This window comes from Lathamus discolor, chromosome 2 (assembly GCF_037157495.1).
Source record: "Lathamus discolor isolate bLatDis1 chromosome 2, bLatDis1.hap1, whole genome shotgun sequence".
NCBI lineage: Eukaryota > Metazoa > Chordata > Aves > Psittaciformes > Psittacidae > Lathamus > Lathamus discolor.
The window spans coordinates 58,626,239-58,641,844 of record NC_088885.1 but is presented as its reverse complement, the minus strand read 5'-3'; positions in this window follow the sequence as shown (position 1 = coordinate 58,641,844).

Genomic DNA, 15,606 nt, shown 5'->3' with positions numbered 1-15,606 from the left:
TGGAATCCCACATATGAGGAACCTATATATGTTTTCTGCGATAGATAAGAAATGTCAAATGCTTCTACAAAATCCTACTGAAAAAGCAAATAGACCCTAAAACCTCCTAAAAAAATGACAACAATCACAACCCCCCCTAGCTCTGAAAATGCAAATTAAAAAGAATGAAGAGAAGACAGGAGAGGTAAACAGACACCACTGCAGATAGACTGGAATCTATAACAGCTTTAAATCACTTTGGTGCAAATCTCAACTTGAGGCTTAATTTTCTGACAAGTGACACTCTATTTCATAATTTTTATTTTGTTAGCATTTTATCCTTGAGTCAGACTATTTCACAAAGCATACATGCAAAGGGTAATTTCTAAGGTTTCCTGATTCAGTTGGCAACTTCCTTTAATGCTGCTTTAATAAGCAGTGTCCCCATAAATGGTCTGAAGGGATTTATTCAGAGCCTGTTCAACTCTGTTAGAGTATTGTCACTTTACATTTCCCTTTGAATTTCAAGGTTATGCAAAAAAACCTCCTTCTTTCATCTCTACTGCGTAATAAACTTCAGAATATCTATTTCCAAGATAGAAAATTTAGTGTCTGACATATATAATGTCTCTGATGTTTGTAAAACTTTTATCACCATGTTGCCTAATATCAATGTTTAATTGGGAAGAACAAAACTCTGACAGCAACAAATTAAAACCTTCTACATATACTGAGAGAATGGAAACCTCTAAACTATGCTGAGCCTATGAATACTGGATCTAGTTTCACTCTTGGAAGCCCTCCAGTGGTTTCATGGGTCAATCTATGTTTGTAAAACAAACAAGAAGTTGGAGACTGAGCCAAGACAGAAGACTTCCATGTTCTCCATTCATATGCTTTGGTATGAACCTGACCTTCAATATAGATATGTCTGAATTCATAAGTAAAATGGGTCAAGGTCTTTCTGGTGGTCCTGAAGCCAACTGGCACAGCACAGCCTACAACCCTGCAGCTGAGTTCTACTGCTTTTAGGCTGTGACAACCTGAAACAGCTTGTCTGTATGGACTACATACTTGGAACAGTCCTTCCTGTGCAAACCTCAAAAAAGACCCAGGCATTTGCTGTAAAGATGCTAACTGGCATTGACCAGGGACAAAATAAATTAACAATATGGATGACAGAATTCTTGCACTGGGGAAAGTTCCTTAATATTCTATAATTTATTAGTATAGACATAAACAATACCTTGGTATTACCAGTTTGGAAGAAGGGAGAAGTTTTTGGTTTATTCTTTTAGAAGTTCCAAGTGTGTCTGTACAGTCAGGGTGAGTTACTTCGCTTGCTCATTAGGTTTGTTTTTAGTTATTTGCCAAAGTATGTCACTCTAAACAAATACAGCTCTTCAGGACTCTACAACAACTTCTAGAGCTCACTAGCTGCCAATACAACTATACAAAGAGCCTCTTTACATCCTCATATATTCTACACCTACAGCAAGGATGCTTGAGTGGTAACCACAGTTGAAGGAGTAGAGTGATGAAGCAGCTGGGTTGGGTGAAGGAATAGCAATTCTGAAGAAACCTGTCTGGGAGCTTTCAAAGAATCGAGGACTCCTTTAGCCTCCCTAGGAGACACCCTGGGAAAAACTGAAACAGGAAGCAGGACTCTTACCCTTGTTAGGGGGAGTCCGAAACACAGATGTAAAAAAACCCAGGTACACAGGATATATATACTTGGTTGTATGCCAGATTGGTGGGCTGTTGCATTCTGACTCATGTTTTTTGAGCTCTTAGCTTTGGCAACTTGGGGCATCCTAAACCAAACCAAAAATCCTAAACCTAAAAGGTGGCAATGAAGAAGGTTGGGAAATGATTCAGCAAGAACACAGTATTTATGGCTATAAAGGCAAAATGCCTTCAGGGAAGCAGGAGAATCTGAGTTATTTTTAGGAAAGAAAGGACAATGAAGTCTTGTCTACCCTGTGAGTTTTCCCTGGCTCCCAAGCTGGCTTAGAAGCTGTCTGAAATCACTGTGTAAACAAATCTGCTAGAATCAATGTTACTACCCCTTTAGTTTTAACCAGATTTCAAAGGGCTTATCTGCTCTCTTTGCCAACAGGACTGCATCCCTGGTTTGTAATGCATTGTTCTTCACAAACAGCCTCATGAAACAGGGAAAAGCTTGTTCTTTCTCCTCTGGAGAGAGCAGAGCTGGTGGTCACAACACAGAGAGGAGGAATCAGTTATTTAAATCCAAACAAGAAGTATGTGACAGAACAGGCTCTTGATCCCAAGATTTCAGCTAACACTGCATTGCCATTGCACTACCTTGCTCTAACTGTGCTTCAGAAAAAAAGGGAATCCACAAACCCTTTATTATTATTATTATTATTATTATTATTATTATTATTATTATTATTATTATTATTATTATTTCAAAGAGTCTCATGAAGTCTGAGCTGGAAACCTGGTACATCTTGTATGTACAAACCCACCACCTTTCTACTCAAGACAGTGTTTAGTTCCATGTCATAGCCCCAATACTGGATCAACTCCACCTATACAAACCATCATCTGCACCTAATCTGTTCTTAAAATCCTAAACTGAGGGACACTGTCATCATTTGGAGTCTGTTCTACTACCTTCCCTAAGTGTCTCTTTGTATAATTTTCATTTTCGCTTGTTCTGTTTGCAGTGGACCAGGAAAACACAGTATTTCTCTGATCTCATCAGTGATCTTTGAGGTTTTTAAAAACTATTTCCAGGCTTTTCCTTGGTATTCTCTACAGTAAAACTTAATTTCATTTTTCTGTGCAGGCCATTATTTTCACTTCTTTGATGCTCCTCACCTCTGTCTGGAGCACTTAGACCCTCACCACTGTCTCCAAATGGACTATAGGACATACCAACTTTCTCAGATAATCACAGTATTTTTTCTGTGTTTCAGAATTCATTAATAAATGCTTGCCCATAATTTTCCATTTTTTCCACTCCTTTACAACAAAGGACTTGCATACAGCCACTCCTTTCCTATTCACAAACGTGTGAATGTTGAAACAGTGTTTGGACAAGTGTGTTTAAGTTGAACCGAATTAAACAGGGGATTGATTTTCTCCAAATCTTTTTTAGTCCCTCTTAGCATTATCTTCCAGCTCCATTGAAATGCTTCTCCAAAAGTCCTCAGATTGAACTGTTATGTTTATGCCCAGTAAGTAGAATAAAATGGACTCTTCTCTCTGTCTCTTGCCAGTACATAACAGGATAAAATATTCAATTTGGGGAATTTGTCTGAAAAGATTTTGCAGCCTTCTGAGATTTTTTTTGGCCAGTGGGACAATCTGATTTGGCAAACTAGCTAAGAGGTTGTTGGAAGAATTAAACCGTATTATTGGATCAGATGTGATATGGCTGTTTTGCCAGAACTGTGTTTTAGAGGTCTCATTTCCACTGGTGGGTGTTTTTCAAATTATACAGGCTAGGTGGCTTTCTTACATGTGTGCAGTTTAAAAGGTCCTCAGATCTCTCACACGATGAACAAGTTAGTCTGAAACAAAAATAAAATAATTTTTAAGCTTTTTAAGCTTTTTTTTTTTTCTCAGAAGTTCACATTTGATGTCCAAGTCGTTAGACCTAAATCCTATTGTAAATTTACAGTTTGTTTTATGGGTAAAATCCCAGCAGACAGCTGGTCAGTGCTTACATAAGTCTCATATCCTTTATTCTTGCCAGTTCTTGTGCTTGGTGGAGTTTTTCAAGTATGCAGAAAAAAATGATTGCTGTCTGGAAAGCTCAGATCAGACACTTTTTCTTACCCTCTTTCTGTGGACAGGAAACTTGTCCTTTAGGATTTTCCATGAGGAACATGTCCCTCAAATCACTGATGCTTGCAAGGGTCCTAACTGAGAAGAAGATTGCTGTTTGAGAAATGTAGGGCATTAGCTTATATTGGACAACAAAGTCACACCACGAATTTTACAGGGAGCAGGAGGCACTGGGTTCTTGAAGAAAATCTGAAGTTCACTTTGTGAAAGTAACATGTCTAATGACATGGGATTGAACTATTGTCTTTGCTAAATGCAGGAGCTCTCATGCACCAGATAAAATGCTCAGGTTAGTTGTCTCAGAGATTATTGCTCTTCTTTTAAGTCAAGCATGAATTTCCTTTTTTTTTCCAAAACCCTCAAAAACCCCAAAATGTATTGCTGTTAAGAAGATTACATTTTTAATCATCGAATGGTTTGTGTTGGAAGGGACCAACCCCCTGACATGGGCAGGGACACCTTCCACTACAGCAGGTTGCTCCAGGTTTCTCAAAGCCCCTGTGTCCAACCTGGCCTTGAACACTGCCAGGGATGGGGCAGCCACAGCTTCTCTGGGCAGCCTGTGCCAGGGCTGCACCACCCTCACAGGGAAGAACTTCTGCCTCAGAGCTCATCTAAATCTCCCCTCTGTCAGTTTAAAGCCATTCCCCTTTGTTGTGTCTCTACATGCCCTTGTCAAAAGCCCCTCTCCAGCTTTCTTGTGGGCCCCTTTAGGCACTGGAAGATGCTCTAAGGTCTCCACAGAGCATTCTCTTCTCCGGGCTGAACAAGCCCAGCTCTCTCAGCCTGTCCGCATAGGAGAGGTGCTCCAGACCTTGCAGCATCTTCATGTCCTCCTCTGGACATGCTTCTACAGCTCCATGCTCTTCTCATGTTGAGTCCCCAGAGCTGGACGAGGGACTGCAAAGTGCGGGGTCTCACCAGGGCAGAGTAAAAGGGGAGAATCCCCTCCTTCAACCTGCTGGTCACACTGCTGATGATGCAGTGAATGGTGTGGTTGGTTTCTGGGCTGTGAGCACACATTCATGGGTCATGTGGAGCTTCCTATCAACCAACACCCACAAGTCCTTCTCCTCCAGCTGCTCTCAATCGTTTATAACTGTTTCAGAACTGTTTAAAAATGTTGTTTCTAGCTGTTTAGAAAAATTTCTGGATGGAAATTTTGAATTAAATTTAATCCCCTTCCTTATCTTAAGGTTTTGTTTTACAGTTGCTTGTCTCAGGATGTCATCACTAGCCTGGGAGGGTTGATATTGTGGGCGTCAGAAATCACCCAAAGGCCAAGCTGTTCGACACACAAATGAGTGAAAATTTGGAATTAAATCCATAATACTTCTCTGAAGGAAGGAAAGGGAGGAAAAAGAAAGCATGGCAGTTGATTTGTGTTTGGCAGTGTCCTGGGTTTACCAGGAGCCATTTTGCTCCTTCTTAGTATCTGGTCCACTGGGCCCCTCCAGTGCTTTGGAAGTGTCGGAGATAGAAGGCAGCTCTATGGAGTCCGCAGCAACAAGCTGCAGAAGTTACTAAGAAGGAGCAAAACGGCTCCTGGTAAACCCAGGACAGGCAGGCAGACATTTGTAACATGGTCGTCTCTGATAGGTGGCAGGGAACCTTAACAGAGGTAAGACAGGACTGATATTACATTGCTCTGCAGGAAATGGTGTGGATTTGCAAAGCACTATGCAAAAAGCAAAGCTTTTGTCCCAAAAAATCAGGCAACAACATAGCTAATGAGTCCACAAAAGAAGAGACAACCTCATCATCTGCAACTTCCTTTAGCAGTCACAGGAGCTGTTAGCATTTACTGTCTTTATACCATTAATTCAGCAAAAGGGCCAAGCATTGTTCTAATACCACCTAATCTGTAAAGATTTTAGCTCTGGCATGGTTTTGGCCCAGGTTAACTAATATTTTCCAAAACAATTCCTGGGTATTGTTCAGGCATTATCACAAGCCAGGAATCCTTCCAACTGCGCAATTTGGATGCAACCAGACTGTTTCAATTTCAACTATGTGGATATACGCCCTGGTGGGGCAGATGGCTTCTGGGCCAGGGAATGGGTGCTGGCTCATTTCTTTACCAATATAGGTGTATCCTCTGAGTGCAATGAGAATAGGATTTGTGCCCAGAGTTGACAAGTGTCTGTCCTAAATTGGACTGCACTTCATTATGTTATGGCCATAATAGCTGGACTGTGAGAGTCAAGCTGTTGGATGTGTACATCCATGCTTCTACTATTACCATATGTCTGGGTCTTTCTTTTACTATTTTTTTTTTCCTGGAAATTTTTTCCACATATATGTCAGGCTGCTTAATATCTCCTTCCTTGGATCAGTTGACTTCTTTGCCCTTTCCCAGCTGTCTGGCCTAGTGTATAGTGCTGTTTTTTGAAGACAAAGCTGCAGCTCTGCCCTCTCTAGCTCTGAATTTCTAGCTTTTTTCCTACTGCTGTCCAGGTGTGTGGCGGGTTCTTTTTATCCTGCTCCCACTCAGCTCTGTCTCATCTGGTGTGCCTTGTTCACTATACACAGGTCAGGAAGGAGCCAGGCTAAGGCAGCCAGGATCCCAAGCAAGATTTAGAAGTGAATACTCTCAACTGTGTTCAGTTTTGTTCCCCTCACTACATGACGGACCTTGAGGTGCTGAAGTGTGTCCAAAGAAGAGCAACAAATCTGGTGAAGGGTCCAGAAAACAAGTCCTGTGAGAAATGGTTGAGGGAACAGGGGTTGTTTAGCCTTGAGAAAAGGAGACTCAGGGGAGACCTTATTGCTCTATACAATTATCTGAAAGGAGATTGTAGTGAGGTGGAGGTCAATCTCTTCTCCCAAGTAACAAGCGAGAGAACAAGAGGAAATGGCCCTAAGTTGCTCCTTGAGAGATTTAGATTGGATATTAGGAAACACTTCTTCACCAAAAGGGTTATCAGACACCAGAACAGGTTGTCCAGGGAAGCGATGGAATCACTGTCTGTGGAGGTATTTAAAAGATGTGCAGATGTGGCACTTAGGGACATGTGTTAGCGGACTTGGGTTAACAGTTCAACTCAATGATCTTCAGGCTTTTTTTTTTCCAAGCTAAATGATTCTATGATTCTATGAAAAGCAAATACAACTGTTTAGACAAATGAAAAAGCTTTATTTCCTCTCCACCTAAACTTGACCAAATCGGCACCCTGAGCTCTGCCTCAATGTACCTCTCATAACCTCCCTCATTAAACCAGACAGTCCCATGCTCCTCACCCATTCACAAGTCCCATAAAATGTGCTCCTCATCCAGACCCATAAAATCAAAGTTCTATCCACCTCCCCATGCCATATCCACTGTGGACATCTCCCTTCCAGTATTTTAAGGTTCACAATCCACACAGCTGACACATGATGATATTTTCCTTTTAAGAACAGAGGCCTGGATGGGTCACATATTTCAGTCCCCTCAAATTATAGGGCCCCAGACAATTGCTTGTTTTAACAAGCTCTGGTCCAAGTCCTGTTGCTTCAGGGAACCCTCTCTGGAAAGGGGATTTTTGCAGGCTGTATTCCTATGCTCCACATCTGCCTTTGGAAACCTGCATTCACATGCTCCCCGTACAGCTCGTTTCCTCACAGTCAGCTGTTCAAACTGCCCTGAGTGGGCTGGTAAGGACCATTCTGGCAAAGAGGTCAACTTGCTTCTGTCTTTGCAGTGTCTATGCTGACTTGCTTCCACTCGTTCTTTTCCTGCTCCTTGGACCTCAAAGGCTACATAGCCTGAATCCATCACACAACTCATCCTGCTCAGGGAAGTCTGAATTTCAGAAGGACCTCAGGATGTGCACCTAGAGATACGGGAAAACTTGCAAGCCTGGTATGGATAGCAGGCAGTAGAAAGTTAGTAACGCTCTGGTGTTTAGAACAAGAGAGACAGCATTAAACAATTATTCCTTTGGACTCTCTCCCAACCTTATGTCTCCAGAGGGGTAACAGATAGCAAAAAATCCCTGTTATATTTCCAAGCATGCATGTGAGATAGTAGGTTTTGACCCTAAAAAAAGAGGTCTGAGGCACTCAAACCCGTGTTTCTTTCTTGCACAGGGTGAAGATGGTCTCATGGAGCACACACCTCTTGCAAAGTGCTTCATGCAGCTGAAGGGCTGGTACTCCTCATGCTGTGTTCACTGTTACTGAATAGTCTGCATTCTCCAGGAGAGAGGTTTTCCAACAGCTATGGACAGCAACTTCCTGGTATCTCTCCTTCCCAACCACATGCCACCACCCATTGGGCCAGCTAAGCCCACCTTTTCCGCTCCCTGACTAAGAGAAAATGAAAAGGGGAAATGTGTGTTAAGCCCTTTTATTAACAACCAGAAACACACAACACAAGTCACCCTCAGTGAACATGCCCCATTCCCCCCCCTCCATGTATCTGCCATTCCCAACAACTTGCCCCAGACAGCACATTCCAATCAGGACGGGACTTGTGCCCTACACAGCAGTTCTGTCCCTATCCCAGCTCTGAGAGTCACCAAACAGAAAGCCACAGAAATTAAATGATTAGTCTTTATTTCTATACACATGGGGCATTGATCCTAGGGTCTGTTTTATGGGCTGGGAAGGGGGGGAAATGGGATGGGGACAGGGTGGGGGAGAGTATGAGTGCATTTCATTTATAAAGTCAAGCCCTGTTCTACAGAAAATTGAAGTTCCTGTTTCTTTCCCTCTGTATTAGACTCTCTGTCTTCTTACAGGAAGTCTTAATAAAGTCTCTAGGGATGTTTAAAATTAATTTTGAAATATCATAATCCCCACATGGAAGCATTGGCATCAGTAAGATACACCACTATGTGATAGCATGGAGCCAGGGAATGTTTGAAAGCCTGTAAAATAAACTTATTAAATTGGTATTCTGAATGCATTGCCTATGGAGAAAGCTCTCCATAAGCTACTTCCTATCTCTTGAGCAAAGAAAAAGATGTGACTGAGTTTCAGAGCCCAGCAGTTAGAGGCTGGGATGGAGGGGGAGCAACACTACATTACATAGCAGGGACAAACAGCAAGACAAACAATCCTCACTGCAAAGAAGCTGTCTTTCTGCTTCAGACTTTTGTTTCAAAGCCATCCCTCCTCATGCCTAGGAATAAATAGTCCAGAGCTCGTTTGGTCAGCAACAGACCAGATTTTCACATTCAGGGGGATGGTAAGAGATCTTTGAATGCTAGAAATAGTACCAGGTAGAGACATCACAATGGGTTTCAGTTTTTGAGAGACAGCAAGGCAGGACCAACCATCAAAGTACTTGGAAGTGATGGCCCCAGATGGCTGTAGACCCCAGGCAGCAAGCAAGACACGCTAGAGAGGACCATAGGAATAGGCTGTCTGGAGAGCATCAATATCCAGTATCCCTTTAGCATTAGACCAGCCAAAAGTCCTTGCAGCCCAGCTTTTATCCTGGATGGTAGCACAAAAATGACCAGGAAAGTCAAAAAGAACAGGTTAAGTATGGACTGATGATTTTCTGAAGGACTCTCCATAAAAGCAGGCTTTTTATTCCCCAGGATCACAGACTCAAGAAAACTATGTGTAATAGCCTGAGAAAAGGTGAATTACAAAAGTCTTTATGTCTTATTTCCATTTTTCCCTTCACTCTCCTCAAAGCAAAATTAGTTCCTCCAGTGCACTGCATCACCTCTTTAGTTTCTCAACAGCAGATTTTGAAAGTGAACATGCAATTCTATTGTGTCTTAAATAGGAGAATTTCTATTGTGTCCTATGACCTCCCTGCAAATAACTTTGTTTTTACAGGCAGTTTTATGGTACAAGAAGATAACAAAGTTCAGAGAGGCTTCACCACTATTATATTAAATCAAATCCCTGGAGCATCTTAAGAAGGACACAAGCACAAAGCCCTGTTTCACAAGATCAGTGCTCAGGTCCCATCTATTGTCCCATATTTCACTTCTGACTTTAAGCAGATTGCCTTTTGTTCCCCAGTTACCCTGCATGACACTTCTCAGTCTGCAGGAGTCCAGGCTAAGGGACTCAGTACATCAGGGACTCATCAAATGAAGATGCATTTTGTTTAGCCAGAAAACATTAAGACCATAAAAGTCTCTCATGTCTATGTGTAGAAATTAGGGGAGTGCCATGCAAAATGCCATCTAAAATTAAGAACAGTAGAGACCCAGAGTTATCTTGCAGTCATTGTCTGATGTATCTCTAAGACACCTTAGGGGTTTTGGAGCTCTGTTTCATGAGGGTGTTTAGTTGGCTGGTGGATTTGCAGGAACATGCTCAAAAAACTCCTGTTTCTCTCCCCACACCCCAAAAAGAAGGAAAAAAAAAAAAAGAAAAAAGAGGAAAAGAAAAGCTTCTGCAGCTCTTTATTCTGAAAAAGACACTTTTCTTTAAGCCTACAAAACCCTATCTCTTTAAAAGTAGCCACCCATGTCAATAACATAAAGACAAACCTGACCTACAGATGAAAAGCTCCTACAGTCCTGGAAACATAGGGGTGGGTACTTTCCTTTTTTTGCCCACTGGAAGGAAAAAACCCTGGTTTTAATGTTTGGGACTCCATGTGTCACGTGGTGGAAGGGAAAATGTCCCAGTCCCAGTGAAGACCTCATTTGTTCTCCATGGATCTAATCAGGTGATCAGGACAGCAAAGGTAATCCAGATTTCTTCTTTGCTACATCTCAAAAGGGAGCTGGGCACAGAGAGTTTACTTTCAGAAAGCAAAGCTAAGGCGCTTCTGATACTTAGGTCCGTATTATGAAATCAGTGAGAAACAGCAATTCTTATTCAGAGTCACACTGTGTAATGAAGCAAAGAGAGGAGAAAAGACCATATTTTTCCATGAGAGCATCTGGGGCAGCTGTAACTACTCTAGATGATTTAATCTTTTGGAGAAAGCTGAAATTTAGTGGTGAAAAGGTATCATGACATTTCCTAGCATTAGATCCACCTTGTGTATAGTACCTGCTGGCAGAGCAGCACAGAACTGATGCTTAGATTTTCACTGCTTTTCATTAATACTAAAAGCAAAACCAATGAGGAAAAGGGAGCAGGAGTAAAAAAATGCAGACAGCTTTTCCATGAGCTTCTTTCCCAAATGAACCAAGAATTAAATTGAGTTAAAAAGCTTTAGCTTGCCATCTTCTCCTATTGACCTACTCATCCAGACTTGTGATCCTCACCATAACTCCTTGGAACACCAAGCTAGGCTGATTTAAGTTTCACCCACTAAAGCCAATGACTATTTTCTTGATGTCTCTTACATCAATTATGGCCCTGGGTTATTAAGCTACAAGCTCTTATCTTTTATTAAGCAGTGGAAGAACAATACTGGAAGAAGATATGATGGCTCAGGCTAGATAAGCCAACGCATGAATTATTTTTTTAAACCAAAGAAGAGATGTTACCCAAGCCAGGTTCGATTTAACATCACAAATAAGAGAAGGTGTATCAACCATAAGCTACCTTTAAAACTGTCTCCAGATACTAAAGGAAGAACAAGGTCCCCTCTAGTGGAAAGCTATGGAATATGTCGAGTAGGAGATCCTGAAAGTCTTGGTTCTGTAGTATCTCATTTTTTTTCTCCACACCACCTTCGCCATGCACATACCACCTGGCTAATCTAATGAAAGCAGAGCTACTGCCAGTACTACTTGGATGTCTGGACCTTGGGTCTTAGCTCCTGCTCTTGGCCTCTGGGATTTGTTTTTGCACTTTTCTCAGAGAAATCAGTGTTATCCCCAATCTTGTCATTAATGATTCAGTTCGCAAAGCTTCAGCAGCTGTGGCTGTAATTTCTCCAATGCAATTTCTCCATCTGGTGGTGTAAAAAGCAGCTCCCAGTCTGCTGTTGGTCAGTTTGCTCCACTCCAGCAGTGTTATTTTACAACCACCATGAGCTGGCATTCAGATTCCACCTGATCACTGTGATACGATCTAGGGGAAAATGTAAACTGGTTTTGGACTACACCTGTAAATTTACTGCCCTCCATGCCCACTTTGGGCCTTATGACAAGTTTTGTTAGGCAGGTTGTTTTCTTGAGAGTCTGCAACCCTCATTAATGTATTCCTTTCATTCCACCCATACACTCTCATACACAAGTTGATATACCCCTCAGGTTACCCAGGGTTGGTCTTTCTCAGAGGAGAAACATTTGGTTTTTAACACGTCATCTTTTTTTCAGCAAGACAAAGACACAACCTATGTATGTTATCTTATATATACAGGCTTTGAATACATTTGCCATCTGATCTTGACAGAAATTAATGAAGATTCATTTCAAAGGCTCCAGGAGTCATGAGGCAGGTCTCTTAGTAGGGGTTTTTGGTAGGTTGGTTGGTTTTGGGTTTGCTTGGTTGGGCTTTTTTTCAGTGTTGGGGGTGTTTTTTAGTGTGAGAGAGACAGTGGTTTTATTAGAGAGGAGGGGGTTAAGGAAAGAACTAGTTGTAAAGGGGCAGATTTTCTTCATTGAAGATTTTGGATCCAGAATAGACCTGCTTCTTTTCCCTCTCACCAAATAGGTACAGATTGAGTCAGCATCCTCATTCTGCACATCCCAAAGAGCATTAATACCAGAATTAGTGGCACTGCAGCATGTTTCCAGCTGCAGGGCAGGGAAGCAGTCTTTCCTGCCTAAACCACAGATGGATCCCATCCTGCAGCTGCTTTACCTGTAAACTGGAGTTTGTAAGGCATAAACATCCACTCAGCCCCCCCACAATACACAGTGAGCTCATGCAACCTTGTGCATGTCCCAGGGAGTGACATCTCTGCACACAGGCAGAGTATGGCCTGAATGCAATCTTTAAAACCTTTTTTCCTTAATTTTCATTGTGACACCTTATGAAAGAAATCAATTAAGGGAGAGAACAGCAGAGAGCATGTAACTGGAATATGATTGACACCTGCTATATCTGTGTTAGAATAAATGTGTTTTCATTAACTGGCACTAGGCATCTCTGCAGCTCCCTCAGTGGTGTGTTACTATGAACTGATACCTCCTCAGGATTTACATATGCATATACACATACACACACAGACTGGATTGCAGACCTGTGTTCCTGCAGGGTCGCCTCCTTCCCAGCTGGCTGTATGCCTCTTGTATTCCCTTTGGTTCCAGCTGAAAAGGTGGATAAAGTCCCTTTCCTGGACTTACGTACAGATCAGAGCCATAAACCTGGACATCTGAGACCTCTCAGACTGAGGATGAAATTGAAAACAGGTCCTCTGCTCCTGCCTGGAAGCAGCAATACCCACTCATCTTCAGGATGTGAAAACTTAGGGGTAGGACTGAGATGCAGACTTAAACACAGATGTCTATAACATACATATTCACACTCATCATTTAGAATCATTGCAATAGATGGAGATACAGGACTCCAACCATTTGTCTGCATACAGATGCAGAATTTCTGAACCTGGCTTCTCCCCGTGCTCCTCTAGCATGGCAGATCATACCTGGAGGCAGTCAGCTGCCACTGTTCATGCTCATAGTAAACATTTCTGTGCCTGTGAACATCTTTCTCATCCTTGTTCCTCAAGTCTTATACCATCCTTCAGTAGCTTATAGCACCCTTCATGGTGCTTTTGGTGACTTTCCTGAGGCTCATTAACAAAGCAGGACATGGTCTTCATCTGCTGGGCTCATTTTCTGCCAGGATAGGTTGGGCAGGAGAGGAGAGAGGGGAAAGGAAAAGAGAAATACCTTTTCAGTGACAGATGAGCCCTCTGTCTTAAAAATATAGGGTAAGTAGAAATCAGTTGGATTAATACAAATCTAACTTATAGGACCTGAGATAAATAAACTACTGGAGATAACTTCCTCCTTGCTCCATGCAGGAGACAAAGCCATGCCACTCTATATACTCAGAGATGGTGTATCCAGCAGATACAACAGGTAGAGCTTTAGTCATCACAATAGCTTGCAAACTATTCCCCATTAGCTTTTTAGCAAAATACCCCATCGCTGTTAACGTTAAGGCAAAAATTGCTGAGATATTTACAAAAACACTAGGAGAAAAACTGCTCCTGATAAAACTACTCTTTAAAATTTTCCAGGAGGTGAGAGAAATAGCAGCCACACAAAAGTGTAGCAAAACCCCTGGCTTCAAAACTGCTCAGGGAAAGATTGAAGACATGAATGCATTCAGCCTTGCTCCCATGAGGCCCCAAGTTCCTGCTTCAGTGCTGAGCATCTTCACATCCCTTTTTTCCCAGTGGGGTCTTGTTGCCTCCTGTGTTTTCTGAAGGGATGATGAGCTGAGGACAGCTACTGCCCACAGCAGCACAGGTGCAGTTTGTTGTTCCCTTTTTTTTATTCTGTGCACATCCTCCTACAGCTTGATTTATATTTCTTTCATCAGAAAAAAAGTGGATAAAACTTCTGGGAGATATTCAGTTCTTTATATTCCCTTCAGTAGTCCAGAGAAAGAGGCACTTGAGAAGGAAGGTAAGATTTCTCTCATGTGTCCAAGCCACCTCTCAGAAACCACATGAGCTATGACTTAGAAAAGTCCATTCTTTGGGATTTAGCATCCAGAATTTACTTAATCCCTAGTCACATGCAAATCTTATTTAGAAGGAGGTGAGTATTAACGAATATTTCTCAAACTCCTTAAGGTCCTCAAGAAGAACAAATTTTAAATGAATCTTGTCCTCCTATTAGTTTAGACCTTCATCTTTGTGCATTTCCATGCTTATCCAAAGCCCTAACTCTCACTCCAGGTTGCACTTTGTTTCCAGTTGTTGCACAGTGTATTTTATGTACAAGATACTGTCTTGACAAATGGCCACATTTGCCTTTTGTGGGCAAAAAACCAATGGCTTGGTCTTCAAAAGGTAATAAATCCATACATCCAGAGGCACTCAACTGCCTGAGTAAATGGAGACAGCATGTCCCTGTCTGCTTCCAGGGCCCTACCGACAGCAATTTGACAGTGCCCTCCCTGAAAGACTACCAGCACTGTCTTTTAGCAGGGTCACTTCTTCTTTGCTGGGGCTTTAGCATTCCCACCAGCCTTGCCATTAGTTTTGGTGTCTCCTCCTGATTTTACTGCTTCACCTTTTTCACCTTTCTTCCCACCACCTTGTTTCTTGTCAGTAGCTTCCTTTTCTCCCTTTTCTCCCTTTTCTCCTTCTTTCTTTTTGGCTCCATCCTTTCCTTCTTTCTTGGATCCTTCTTTCTGGTCCTTTTCACCATCTTTCTTCTTGGAGCCTTTGGATCCATCTTTTTTACCCTGAGCTTTGTCCACTTTTCCAGATACAGTGGGAACTTCTTCTTTTTTTTCTTCTGCAACCTGAGCTGTATGAAAAGACAGGAAAAGAAAAAATAAAAGCAGTTAACTTGGGTTGACAGTAGCCAGGAGGAGGGCAAAATTCCTGCTCTCTGCTGGCAAATGTTGGACAAAGAAAATATTTGTACTGGGGCTGTGTCCAGTGTTTTGCTCACTGACTAGTAGCTTTTCATGCCTTTGTTTTGAGAACATAGACTAATGGGATAAAGCAGAACCAGTAATTTCAAGAGTTGAGATATGGATCTATTGTAGAAAATGGCTCCTCTTGTTAGGAGCTGGTTCATGAACGTTATAAGCACAATCCATAAGCATTTCCCAACAATGCCATTCAGTGTGGAGCTATCTCCTTCCACAAGAAGGAACAGAAACATCTCTCATGCAATTCAATACAGACCTGTCTTGGGTTTAGGGGTTTTTTTTTGGTTGGTTGGCTTTTCTAACTTTTGTGTACGGGGTATGTCTCCTGCAGGTGCGAGTGGACAGCAGGGATTCTGCTAGGTAATTTGCTTTCAGAGACAAACA